At 42.7% G+C, this 10,183-nt stretch overlaps 1 protein-coding gene across 1 annotated transcript in view; it reads left to right on the top strand.

Annotated features, from left to right (window-relative positions):
- The first annotated feature begins 7,239 nt into the window (after nt 1-7,239).
- Nucleotides 7,240-10,183, top strand: part of PKIG (cAMP-dependent protein kinase inhibitor gamma) — a 109,961-nt gene continuing 107,017 nt past the window's right edge. Inside the window, exon 1 of the mRNA XM_059896294.1 lies at nt 7,240-7,352. The gene's annotated coding sequence lies outside the window, so the exon portion shown is untranslated. The remainder of the gene's footprint in view (nt 7,353-10,183) is intronic.

The raw sequence follows: 10,183 nt of genomic DNA, 5'->3' as shown, positions 1-10,183 counted from the left end.
GAGAAGGTAATCAGTTAGGGAGTAGTCCTGTAAGGACTTTATATTTAATCTGAGGTATTTATATTAAGTCTAAGAACTGAAGGATGAGCCCAAGTTAAGCAGGAAAAATGGGCACTGTTTCCTAAACTGTGGGATATATAAACCATTTGGGGTGACTGAAAGGATCTAAGGATGCACGTATATATAGGTCATTAAGTAACACTGAAAGGCAGAGAAAGTCTTGTTTCAAACTAAAGAGAAAGTGTGTTTGCCACTCGTATGTATTTAACATTTTTCTAACATTTGCTTATCTCCCTTTTTAGCAGAGCAAAGGCTTCTTCCACTTCTACCAAGCAATACTTGATTTCCCTTTAAGTAGTGGTGTAAATTTTCCTTTGTAAATTTAAGTAAAAACTGAGTCCATTTAAAGAAAAAATTTTGAAAAATTATTTACTTACGTAACAACAGGTGGTATGTAGATATGGCAACAACGATGGCAATGTTCTACAAATAACTGGTGTAGGGGAACATTTTCCTGGGAGTATGAGAACCTGTAGAGTTTGGATCCTAGAATATTTAGGTTGGAAGACGCCTTAGAAATAGATTCAAATCTTTTCTTGTCAGAAATGGAAAAAGACCCAAAGTGAGATGGTTTGCCTAAAGCCACAGAAAGGGTTGATGGCTGAGGAAGAAGAATTACTCAAGCTTTCCTAATTCCCTTCTCTCTTTCTGCCCCCCAAACTACTTGCCCAAGTCAGGTTGTTTCAGGACCACTGAACCTTCCAGGTAGCCCTTAAAATCCTTGCTTCTCCCTGTCTGCGTGTTGTTGGACTGGGCAGAATAAAGCTAAGACTGTGATAAAGCCCGTGATCAAATTCTACCAGGAACATGCCCACAGTCAAAATGAATTAGAGTTATTTAGCTTGTTTGTTAAGGGAGAATGCATTAAGAGAAACCATGAGGTATCTTGGTAAGAGGGAGTTGGGAAGACCTTATTGTAGGATTTGGGTCTGTGCTGGGTACCTCTAAGAGGGGTTTAAGGAAGTGGGGAACAGTTTTGAATTGGACACAGTCAAGAAGCAGGGACAATTCAATAACAGGTATCTTAATTTTTATCCAGAAGGTAGGAGAATTAAAGCAGGGCCAGAGTTGTCACTGAAAAAGAACCAGGACCCACTCATGTTAGAAGAGGAGGATGTTGAGTCATATGTGTGGTTCCTGAGTGGCCTTGTCTGTGCCTTGTTCCAAATACAGAGTGGCCTTGTTTGATATTTGTTTATATTCTGTGAGCACTTGTTTATGTTCAGTGAGGAACAATGGGTCTAGCCAGCGGCTGAAGGGTTTTTCACTCTCTGACCTGTAAGCATTAGTCCTCCCAAATGTGGGACCCTGCCCTTCTCTCAGTGTTTCTGACCCTAAGTGTTTAAGTGTGCCTTGTCTAGGTGGCAAAGGTGGGGGAGAGCGGATCTTTGAGATCCTCTGCTCCAATTTCCCACCTCCTCCTGTAAGAATCCCTCAGCAACACCTGTTCTTGGAGCACGGGGGGGGGGGGGGGGGGGGGGCGGAGCTCACTGTCACACAGAGCAGCCCCGCCCATATTCATACTGTCAAAACTAGGTTGTTTTCCCCCCTGGAGGGAAGGAAAAATTACCCCCGCACCTCTTAGGTTTAGTGATTGGGCCAGCTAGGCATGGAGGCTTTTATACCATTCTGACAAAGAGCTGTAGGAAGGTAAATATATGGGAGAAACTAATGGAAGATAAGGGTTGTTTTAGGAGGGTTTGTTTTGTAGATTCCTCTCACCGATAAGAGTCTATCTAGAGTTGTCTCCTGTGATTAACTTTTGCCCCTCCTGGTAGAGAGGAGATGGGGGACACCGTCACAAAGGGAAATTTATAGGGGGAGGGCAGAGACCTTTTCTGTGTCTCCTCCTCAGGTGTCTTCAGCTGGAGGTAATCCTTATGCCAAAGTGGCATATTTGGGGGTGGAATGATCTGATCACTTATACTCCTATATATTGTTTCAAAAGGTAAACCATGTACTTGATTTTTTTTTAAGTTAATGTGTTAATTTTTATTTCAGTTTTATTGAGGTATAATTGACATATAAAATTTTAAGATGTTTAAAGTATACATCGTGATGATTTGATGTCTGTATATATTGTGAAAGGATTCCTCCGATCTAGTTAATTAACAGATATTTCAACTCACACATTTATCTTTTTGTTGTTGTTGTTGTTGAGAACATTTAAGCTCTGTTCTCGTAGCAATTTTCAATTACACAATACAGTGTGATAAACTATAGTCACCATGTTTTCATTACTCAGACTTTTTCTTCTTATAGCTGAAAGTGTGTATCCACTAACCAACCACTCCCTAATTCCTTCATCCTCCAGCCCACATCTGACTCTGTTTCTATGAGTTTGACCTTTTTTTTTTTTTTTTAGATGCCACATATAAATGATACCATTCATTATTTGTCTTTCTTTGTCTGGCTTATTTCACTTAGCATAGTATCCTCAAGGTCCATCCAAGTTGTTGAAAGTGGCAAGATATCCTTCTTTCTTATAGCTAAATAGTATTTCATCATATGTATATATGCCACATCTTCTTTATCCATTCATCCCTTCAGAGAAACTTAGGTTGTTTTCATAATTTGGCTATTGTGAATAATGCTGCAATGAACTTGGGAATGAAGATATATCTTCAGTACCCTATTTTTATTTCCTTAGGATATGTATCCATAGTGGGGTTGCTGGAACATATGATAGCTTTATTTCCTTTTCTCCACATCCTTGCCAGCACTTGTTATCACTTGTCTGCATAACAGCCACTCTGAAAGGTGAGGTGATATCTCATTTTGGTTTTGATTTGTGTTCTCCTGATGATTAGTGATGTTGAGCACTTTTTAATGTAACTGTTGATTATTTTTTTGTCTACTTTGGAAAACTGTTCATTCAGTTTCTCTGCCCATTTTAAACTGGATTCTCTATTTCTTTTTCAACATCTTTATTGGAGTATAATTGCTTTATAATGTTGTGTTAGTTTCTGCTGTATAACAAAGTGAATCAGCTGTATGCATACGTATATCCCCATATCCCCTCCCTCTTGCGTCTCCCTCCCACCCTCCCTATCCCACCCCTCTAGGTGGTCGCAAAGCACTGAGCTGATCTCCCTGCGCTATGCTGCTGCTTCCCACTAGCTATCTATTTTACATTTGGTAGTGTATATATGTCCATGCCACTCTCTCACTTCGTCCCAGCTTACCCTTCCTCCTCCCTGTGTCCTCAAGTCCATTTAGAGGTTATCTTTTAAAATTTAATTTTCTGTTTGTAGTTGGTATATAGAAATATAATTGATTTTGTATATTGACTTAGTATTCAGCAAACTTGCAAAACTTTTATTAACTTTAATAATGTGTATATAGAATTTTTTGTAATTTCTATATAAACAATCATGTCATCTATAAACAATGTCATTAATTTGTTTTTTCTAATACTTAAACATTTCATTTTTCTTGTCTCATTGCAATTACTAGAACTTGATTATTTTTAATACTGCATAAAAGAATGTCGACTGAAAAAAAAATACACAACCTAAAAGTTGAGAGTTATGTTTTATTCGGCAGACATTCTTAGGACTTCAAGACCAGGAGACAGCATCTCAGATAAAGGCTGAGAAAACTGTTCCAAAGAGGAAAGGGGGAAGCCAGGACAGATAGGAGTTTTTGCAACACCACCAAGGTAGTCTGAAAAAAAGGCTACTCTTAGTAAAAGAAAACTAGATATCTCAAGTTAAGGAATTTAGCACTTTCTATGTATGGGAAGATGCAAGAGTCTGGGCTCACTGAAATCATTCCTTTGATATGCACCTCAGCTATCTGGGTGCATATCCTGTGTCTTCTCATCCTGAGATTCCTCAAGCTGCACCGCTGGGAGTGGCTGCAGTCTGATGACTGCTAGATGGCAGGTATTCTTTGTTTCCTTCCTGAGTTCCCTCAGGGCTCACTGTCCTGCGGGAGGCTGTACTGTAGTAGCTAGATCCTTTGTTTACTGATATGGCCGGCAGTATTTTATTTCTCAAGAACATACAGTGAAAATGTATTAGCTTACTCCCCCCGCCCCCTGCCGTCTCCCAAATCTCTTTCCAGAGTTCTTGTATGCATATGCCAGCTGTGTATGTATTACCTACCACTCCCCTTTTACCTGTTGTAGTGTTCCAACCACGTGGTGTTGTACATTGCTTATATCACACAACTTATTCATTCATTCAAGAAATACTTACCAAGCTCTTACTATGTGCCAGGCACTGTTCCCAGTGATGAGAGAACAGCAGGGAACAGCGAAATGCTTGCCCTTAAAAGAGTTTATGCTGTAGTGATTTATGCTGTAGTGAAAATGTTAGAGCAGGCAGGTAGCTAGGTATGAGCCGAGAAATAGGGGCAGGGGCCAGGTGGGAGGAAGTCACGCATCTTGTAAACAGCAGGAGTCCATGGTCAGACAGAGAAAAGCAGGAACCTCCAGACTAACAGGAAACCACACATTTTGGGTGGTAAGTGTCCTGGAAGAAGACAAAGAAAGGTGAGGAAAGGCAGGAATCTCCTGTGTCCGAATGTAACCTGTTGTTCATTATGCTCTCATTACAATAAAATTAGTCTTATTAAGTTAGCAGATTAGAAGTACCCATCACGCACCAACGCCATGACACTTCTGATCTAAACTAAATAAGGACAAAAATCCCTCCTCCCCTCGGGAAGATGCAGTTGGGATGAAAATCAGGGAATATGACCCCCAAACTCCTCCTTCCCCAGTGACTATTTCGCCCCTTCATTTGTATGCCCTTAATAACCAGCTTGCCAAAGAAGCCCAGGGCAGCAACCCCTCACCTGTCTGCACTCTCCCTCTGAGAGTGGATTCTTGCTTAAATAAATTCTCACTTTACTTTCTTAACCTCCCTGCTTTGTCTCCAAATTCTTTCACGACGAGGCAAGAACCTTAAACTCACTGGGAACAAAAAGAGACAGGCAACAAATAAATGTATAAAATTACATCAGATACTGACAAGAACTGCGAAGAAAAATAAAACAGAAGAGAAGACAGAGTTGGTGGGGTCTGCTATTTTAAATAGTCAGGGCAGGTCTTTTTGAAGACCTGACATTTGAGCAGAGATTTGAAGGAAGTGAGGAAGTCATGGGGATATCTGGAGGAAGAGTGGTCCCAATGTGGAACAGCAAGAGGAAAGGCCCTGAGATAGAAGTATGCCTAACTTAAAAACCGCAAAGCCAGGGTGGCTGGAGCATGGACAAGAGGGAAAATGGTGAGAGATGGAATTGGACAGCTATCCAGGGAGGTAGTTCACTTGGGGGGGGGCAGGGTCTGTTGATCATGGTAACTCTAGATTTTGTTCAGCACGCTTAAAGGTTTTGAGCAGGGGAAGGATGTGATCATGTTCACATTTTAAAAGGATCGTTTTGGTTGCTGGGTGGAGAAGAGACTGGGGCAGGGTTGGAAGTTAGAATAGAAGCAAAGACAGGGCTAGTTAGGAGACTACCGCTGTGTGAAGTGAAAAATGTTGCCTGCCATATGTCGACTGAAAAAAAAATGCACAACGTGAGAGTTGTGAGTTAAGTTTTATTTGGGGCAAAATGAGGACTATAGCCTGGGAGACAGCATTTCAGATAGCTCTGAGAAACGGCTCCAAAGAGGTAGGGGTTAAGGTCACTATATATGTGATTTTGGTGAGGGGGGAGTACATGCAATCAAGCACACATTTTTGCAGAAGGTTGCTGCTAGTCACGAGAAGCAGACATCACCATGAAAGATTTTAGTGCTTTTCTAGATAAGAGGAAATGTAAGAACTGGGCTCATAAAATCTTCTCTTAAAAATATCTAACCATCTGAAGACCTGTTCTGCCAGTTCTTCCTAGAGCACAGAGTGCCTCCTTCCTGATCTCCACCCTGAACTTTCACTGGGTGTTGAAGGTCAGCAGCTGCAGCAACTCATAATTTAATCCTTGTAGAGGTAGATGGCAAGTGCCAATTTGTAGGTGACACATAACAGTAAACAAAGGATGCTGCAGCCATCAAACCACTACATCCACCCCAGATAGCGAGGCCTGAAGGAACTCAGGATGGAGACCAACGGGCTGCCAAACCCTCAGCCACTGCAGTCCCCCCAACCTGTGCACCCTGAGGGGATTCAGGATGGAGAAAAGCAGGATACTGGCCCTAGATAGTTAAGCTGCCTATCAAAGGAATGATTTCAGTGAGCCCAGACTCTTGCATCTTCCTGTACACAGAAAAGTGCTAAATTCCTCAACTTGAGATATGTTTTTCTTTAATTAACAGTAATCTTTGTTGCAAAAACTCAAATATATTCTGACTCCTCCCTCGTTTCTTTGGAGCAGTCTCTCAGAGCTGTCTGAGAGGCTGTGTCCAGCCAAATAAAACATAATTCTCAACTTTTAGGTTGTGCTTTTTTTTTTTTTCAGTCAACAGCTATATGCATAGCTTGAAGCTAGGTCTATATGGAAACTGTATCTGTATCTACCTCAGTCCCTCTTAATTCTTTCTCTGGTAATCCATTTTACGGATGTACCATAATTAATCTGTTACTGATGGACGTTTAGACTGGTCTCAGCCCTTTTGCTGTTACAAACAATGGAGCAATGAATATTCTTTATGCTCATGTTCCAAGATTATCTGCAGGATTATTCCAGGAAGTATAACTGCTAGTCACAAGTTAAAGTACATTATTTCTCATATTGAAATTAAATCTGGTGATCGCATTCTCACCATGAGCCCAAAGAAACAAGTTTTTTTGTTTCTTGTTCTGGTTTTTAAAAAAAAATTCTTTGTCCCACCACCGTTTTGGAAATTAAAGAGAGAGAGGCATGTGCCACCCTTCCCACATCAATTTTCACATCTTTAAATATTCCCAGTCTAGCAAGCTTCCGCCTGCGGCTCCGTCATCTCCCGGAATAGTCTCCATCTCAGGTGACAGAGAGAGAAACTGAGGCACAGGCAGGATATGAAGCCCAAGTCCTCCCCCGGCCTGGCTGTCCCCCTTTCCCCCAAAGTTTCCTTCCTTCTCCCGTCCCTCCGGGCCAAGTTTGAGGCTGCCAACCCCTACCCGGGTCCCCCTCCGCTCCGGACCCGTACTTCCGCCCGCTTTCCCCTCCTCCGCCCGCTAGGGGGCTGCGGAAGGGGCCGCGAGGCCTCCTGGTCCCCTCCGAGCCGCCGTAGCGCGAGCCGCGGGAGTTCGGCAGCTCCGGTCGCCAAGGCAACGGGCTCCGCTGTGCTCGGCGGGCGCCAGGCAGCCCGGGGGAGGCGCTGCGGGCCAGCGGCCCGGGCTCGGCTGGCGGCGGGACGTTAGGTGAGCAGGGGCCGGGCGGGTAGTCACGGTCCTAACGCGCGGTTCCCGGCGTCGACTCGTCTCAGCGGGCGAGGGACTGGGCCGCTGGGGACTCCCGGGAAGGAGACGGGGCCTGACTTTTATCCGCTCCCCCCACCCTTGGCGCCGGGGCTGCGCCCCCTCTTGCCCTTTAATCCCGTCTTGCGCTTTGGTCTGTTTATTATATTTGGGGGCCATTGGCCTGATTCGAAAGTTTTTTTTTTTTTAAAGCTCTTCTTATTTGGGGTCGAGGAATAACTCAAAATTGCAGAAAATGTGCGTCTGTGCGACTCTTCTGGGGCCAGAGAGGATTAACTTCTTTGTCCATCAGTTTTCCCATCTGCAGAGTGGGGATAATGATAGCACCTATCTTAGAAGCTTATTACAAAGCAAATAATATATTTCAAATCCTTGCAGGTAAACCTTGGGAGCTTTCGTTGTTACTACTACTACTACTCCAAGGAGGTCCATCATTGAGCATGTGTTGTGTATCAGGGCCTGGGCTAATTGCCAGGGGTAAAAAAGTGAATGAGACATCTTGTCCTCAGGGAACTCCACAGATTTAAGGTATAAATAGGAACTCATTGTGGTTCCAGCTATGATTTTGGACATACAGGGGACTGTGAATGCACAGAGAAGGCAGTTAACCCAGATTTCCGGAGATGAGGTTGGGGAGGGTGGTCAAAGAGAGTTCCAAAAGAAGATGACTTCCAAAATGAGACATGAAGGCTGCCTCTGTATTGGCCGGAAGATGAAGCTGGTGGAGTGCATAGTGTTCTAGGCAGAGAGAACGGCCAGTGCAAGGTCCTGGGGAGAGAGTGCAGGCTTCTTGGGCATCTGCAGGGATTTCATAGCCTGTTAAGAGACAGATTCCGGGAAGTGGAAGTGATCTGGCTCAGTGTGTTTGAGAGATAAGCAGGTGCTCTTCTTATAGAAGAAAGACTTTACTTGTATCTCCTCCTAAGTTTGGACTTTGTCATGGCGGTTAGTGGGGAGCACCAAAGGATTTAAATCAGGCAGTGAGTGTGTGTTGCGTGATCAGAGGTATGGTTTTCAAAAGATCAGGGATTTTTTTGTTCTCTCTTGGTCTCATCACTTCTCCAGTCAGTTTTTCACATTGCAGCTATTCATTTATGGGGATTCCAAAAAAATATTAACTGAGCACCTGTTATGTGCCAGGCACTGTGTAAGTAGTAAGGAATCAGGTTCCTGCCCTCATGGCATGTATTCCAGACATTAAAGATACATTCATGGAGATAAAAGCAGTCTAGTACAACTGGAACTGAATCAGTATTGGAAGAGACCCATTCAGAGAGTTTTTTCTTTTTTCTTTTAAAGGCCCAGGTCATTCAGGGCCACTATCTTGTACACTCTAGCCAGAACCATTCACTTAGAACTACACCAAGAAGAAATGGCCAGAGAAGTGGGAGGAAAACTAGGAGAGTGTAGTAACGAAAGCCCAAGGAAGAGGTCCACTTTGCTGGATGCTGCTGAGATTTCAAGTAAAAGAAGTTAAACGTTAAAAATGTGCCTTTTGCATAAGTAAATATAGAGGTCACTGAAGACCCAGTTGAGCAGATTTGGTGAAATGTTGGGGGTGGAATCTATAATATCAGCAGCTTCCAAAGGTTCAATGTAATATGTCAGTGGGATGAGGAGAGAGTGGGATGTGAGAAAGTAAAGGCAAAGTGTAGGCAGCTCCAAGAAGTTTGGCTGTGAAGAGAAGCGAGAAAGCTGGAGAGCAATTGGGGAATCAGGTGAAGTCTTTTTAAGCAGGAGAGAGACACAAGCAGATTTAAATGCTGATGGCAAACAGCCAGTAGTGAGAGAGAGACAAAATACAGGAGATGAAGGGAAAAATCAATGGCACAACTTTCCAGCTAATGTGAGAGTGGATGCGATCCACAGCACAGATCCTTTACAAAGAGTCTGATGACGGCTTTTTTGTTTTGTTTAGTTTAGTTTTGGAGACGTGGGAAGCAAGGTAATTGCTGAAAAGGAGCACACCTGTGTAATGCAACCAGAAGAAATAAATAAAAAATGAAAGCATGGAGAGAACGTTCTTTTTTCTTTCTCAACAGATAGGAGACATTTATTGACCTAACATTGTGTTAAGCACTCTCGATGCACTAGTCTCAGTTGAAAACGTGATCTTTACATCAACCCTGGGAGATAGCCTCTAGTGTAATTCCCAGCTGATGGATGAGGAAATGGAGGTAAAAAATGCTTAGCCAAGGTCACACAGGATTTGAATCCAGGCCTGCCTGAGCCAGAGCTTTTGCTCTTAATCACTATCTAAATGATACAATTGTCTGCCTATGATATGATTATCTGCTGAGAAAATTCAAGAGAATTGAGTTAAAACTAAGCAAGCTACAAGATAGACAAAAAGCAATAGTAAGAAAATGGAATTGTAGGTGAAATGACAATAGCAACATGAAAAATAAATACCTAGGAATAAACTTTAAAATAAATGTGCCTAGCTAGTCAGATAGAATAAGAGTTGGCTGGAGGTTTGGAGGTAGGGGTCAGGATGGGTGCTTGTGTGAAGAGGCGGTATTTTTGCCTTGGGAAAATCAGGGTATGGATACCAGAAAAAAAGGCGTGTAAAAAAACCAGGTGTCTGTTATGGACATGATGAGAAAATATGCAAAGATGCTGACTGTGATGTTTTTATAATATTGAAAAACTGAAAACCGACTGGTTAAATCATGATGCAGTTATATGATGGGTACTATCAGCTGTTAAAAAAGGAGGTGGGAGCCATATATATGAGAAAGATGTTTACATCATACAGTTAGGTGTGAAAAACA

The sequence above is a fragment of the Balaenoptera ricei genome, chromosome 15, assembly GCF_028023285.1.
Source record: "Balaenoptera ricei isolate mBalRic1 chromosome 15, mBalRic1.hap2, whole genome shotgun sequence".
Lineage (NCBI taxonomy): Eukaryota > Metazoa > Chordata > Mammalia > Artiodactyla > Balaenopteridae > Balaenoptera > Balaenoptera ricei.
The sequence above is the reverse complement of the archived record's forward strand: the minus strand, read 5'-3'. Positions and strand labels throughout refer to the sequence as shown.